The 3,811-nt window shown below is 39.3% G+C and overlaps 1 pseudogene; it reads left to right on the top strand.

Moving 5' to 3' along the window:
- Positions 1 to 1,091: 1,091 nt before the first annotated feature.
- LOC122890180 lies at positions 1,092 to 2,811 on the top strand (annotated as a pseudogene).
- Positions 2,812 to 3,811: the final 1,000 nt, after the last annotated feature.

Below are 3,811 nucleotides of genomic sequence, written 5' to 3' on the forward strand. Positions count from 1 at the left end.
CCGGATCAGATAACTTCATATAATTTATGTATGCTTAAAATGTACATATATTAAAAAAATAAAAAAGTACATATATTGTCGTATTTTACAATTTAGATATCTTACAAAGCCTGTTAATAGCAGAGATCTCAGGCTTGCATGTATCAACCTGTGTACCAATAATTTCTTGAACACCTTACTGATTTGCAAGTTCTATGTAGAGGGAATATAGAAAAATAAACCATTTTTGTTTACATCTGAGGAGCTGGCATCACATTTGCATATTCACTTTCAGACCATGGAAGAAGCATCTTTATTCTTTAACCAAACTGCCTTTGAAGGCAGATAAGGAAGTTTAATGAGTAAGATAAGGAAGGGATTCTTCAATATTCTTCTACGTTGAACTTAACCGATTGAGGGTCTTAAATTGGTTTCACTCCTGACAAAGATAGAAAATATCAAGCGTGAAATAAAGGTATCATATTCTTATATATCTTTGATTTGAAAAATTACTCACTACCTGACAAATAAGTTGAATTTCTATGTTCTCAATGAATAATCATAATTTTCACATCCCTACTTGTTTTGCTTGAAAATGCACACAAACACACACACACTCCAAAAAAGACAGATCATTGAATATGTCAAGGTATATCAGTGATAATACTTTTTAATTATTACTATAATTATTTTCTCATAGGTTATAGCGGCTGAGGATCTATGAAAATTGAATAGCCACAAGGATTATTTTACCAGTTTTGCTCTTCTTCCACTAGGTGTCACCATTGCTCTAGCACTTGGCTAGTAAACCAGCAAAATGCCTTCCACATCTGTTCTATGTAATGTGCTTTTCAACAGAAATTTACCTGGTAAATTGATAAAAATAATTATAAACATGTGTGATTATTTAATGACAATAGAAGAATTATAAACTGGAGTGAGGGTATTCAAAATAAAACTTTTTTCGAATTGATTCACAAGGACGGTGTCTTCAAGTACTATCCTAATATTCAGGCCTTTCTCTTTTGTTACAGTCAACGTACAAAATTTCACGTATTTTCTGCATTTGATCACCAAGGGCTGGAAAAATATCACTATTTTGAAAACGAGCAATGAATCGCCATCTTTTCAGGACAGGGTGAGGGTAACTTAAGGTGTCCTCCATTTTCATGGTCACCAAAATACTAAGCACAGCCTATCCATACAATCCAAGACATTGTCCCGTTGCAGTCTGCCCCTTACTTTTTTTAAAGAATGTAGCATGATCATAAGCTTCTGTCTAACGAAAGGTATTGGAAGCGGCGGAGACAGATTGCAAAGGGTTTATTTACTATCTGTCTGTACTCAGTTACTTATTGGCTTTGTGAAAGAACTGAAATGTTTGAAGTGACATTTCAGTAATGGTTATGTCTTTGCCAGGTTGGAGAGGAGCATGAGGCGTAACCAAAATAAGCTTGAAATATTCCAGAAAATGCTTCACGATCTTCAAGTTTATTTTGCAATCGGAAAAGAAATACTCCCAAAGAATATGAGGAAGAGAGAGAGATAGGAGTGGTATGGTAGGCCACTATAACATTGATTTGGAATGGGCTTTACACTAATACTGGCCCAAAGAGTAATTTTTCTACCTCGGTTTTCTGTTTTCTAAAACGGTTTGGTTCAAATGGTGTGGATGTGAAAAACCCCTCTGTAGCTGGAAAGTCAAACATACAGAGAAAACAAAACAAAACAAACAAAACACGAACACATGCACAAACCATATTTCTTTAACAAAATTCCAGGGCCATCTTTTATATAGCGCCTTCCTTTTTTAATTTCCTTCATGATCAGTTTTACTCTTTTCCTGAGAAAATTTTCTTTCCTTTATTTTCAGTTTCAGCTTCCTTTTCTTCTGTAATCCCCTATACTTTTTTTATCTTCTCGATTTCTCCACACATGAGACATTATTGTCCTCTAATTTATTGAGATAAATATATCTATTGATTTTGTCGTTGTATTTTTGGTTTTGAAATAAAGGGGCGTTAGAGAGGAGTAGGGAATTTGGGTAAATTGGAAGGGGAGGTGAACCATGAGAGACTATGGACTCTGAAAAACAATCTGAGGGGTTTGAAGTGGCGGGGGGGAGGGGGGGGTGGGAGGTTGGGGTACCAGGTGGTGGGTATTATAGAGGGCACGGCTTGCATGGAGCACTGGGTGTGGTGAAAAAATAATGAATACTGTTTTTCTGAAAATAAATAAATTGGGAAAAAAAAAAAAAAAAAAGAACCAGTACCATCCCAGGGTGCTTTGCAGCTCCGGTTCTTCTCCCCGTGGCCCCGCACCCAGCGTCCAGACTCTTCGGGCCCAGGGGGAGGCATCACACCAAAGTGCGAGCGGGCAGGGGCTTCAGCTTGGAGGAGTTGCCGGTGGCTGGCATCCACACGGTTGCTCAGACCATTGGGATCTCGGTGGATGCAAGAAGGTAGAGCAAGTCCACCACATGCCTGCAGGCTGCTGTGCAGGGCTGAAGCGGAAGCAATACCTTTCCAAGCTCATCCTCTTCCCTGGGGAGGCCCTCAGCCCGCAGCAAGGGAGACAGCGCTGCTGAAGAACTCAGATTAGCTCCCCAGCTGCCAGGACGGGTCATCCCCCCACGGAATGTCCAGTAGACAGAGAGCATCCGAGTCGTTCCAGACTTCTGGGAACTTCCGGGGCTTCGCCAGTCTTTGCATGGCCCGGACCGACATCTGGCTCTTCGGCATCCAGGCAAAAAGGGCCAAGGAAGCTGCAGAGAAGGATGCGGTCAAGAAAAAGATAAAGTGCCATTGGCAACTTGTGATAATTAATAATTAATTAATTTAACAACTACTTAAGGAAGAAATAATATGTAGGTATATTAGATCAAAGGTTGAGCATCCATTAGCTCACTTGTTTTATTTATTTATTTATGTATTTATTAAAAAGGATTTTTATTTATTTATTTCACAGAGAGATCACAAGTAGGCAGAGAGAGGGAGAGAGAGAGAAAGGAGGAAGCAGAATCCCCACTGAGCAGAGAGCCTGATCTGGGGCTTGATCCCAGGACTCTGGGATCAAGACCTGAGCTGAAGGCAGAGGATTTAACCCACTATGCCACCCAGGTGCCCCCTTTTTTTTTTTTTTAAATGAATAAGTGATTTCCTGGGAGAGAAATCATGCCTTTGAGGACCTATCACAGTTTTCAGCCTATTTAGGTAAGTTCAGTGTTCCAAGAAATGATTTAGTTCAAAATACGCAAAAATATCATCGTGTATTTCAATAAACAGATAAAACTGAAATTCTGCCTTCAAGTAAAAAGCATTAAAGTGTTATGTTAACAAAATAATTGTTATCCTACAACACCTACATTTATGTTCTGATGTTGTTCTCTCCGTTATTTCCTGCTTGGTCAGGATTCCTATAGCAGGGATGCTTGTGTAATGATGCAAACTTTAGTATATGTTTTACAGTATAGATTGAAATGACATAAATCTCAGAACATATAAACAAATACATTTTTTAAAAGATTTTATTTATTTATTTGACAGACCGAGATCACAAGTAGGCAGAGAGACAGGCAGAGAGAGAGGGGGAAGCAGGCTCCCTGCTGAGCAGGGAACCTGATGTGGGGCTCGATCCCAGGACCCTGGGATCATGACCTGAGCGGAAGGCAGAGGTTTTAACCTACTGAGCCACCCAGGCGCCCCTAGATAAATACATCTTAATTGTCTAATTGGTGGTATTATTATTACTATTATGTACATGGCTAGTGACTATATTTGGCAGCCGTTAAGTGTCATATATTTCCCCTTTTCAGGTGTCAATTGTTTGCAGT

Source organism: Neovison vison, chromosome 11, assembly GCF_020171115.1.
Source record: "Neovison vison isolate M4711 chromosome 11, ASM_NN_V1, whole genome shotgun sequence".
Taxonomy (NCBI): Eukaryota; Metazoa; Chordata; class Mammalia; order Carnivora; family Mustelidae; genus Neogale; species Neogale vison.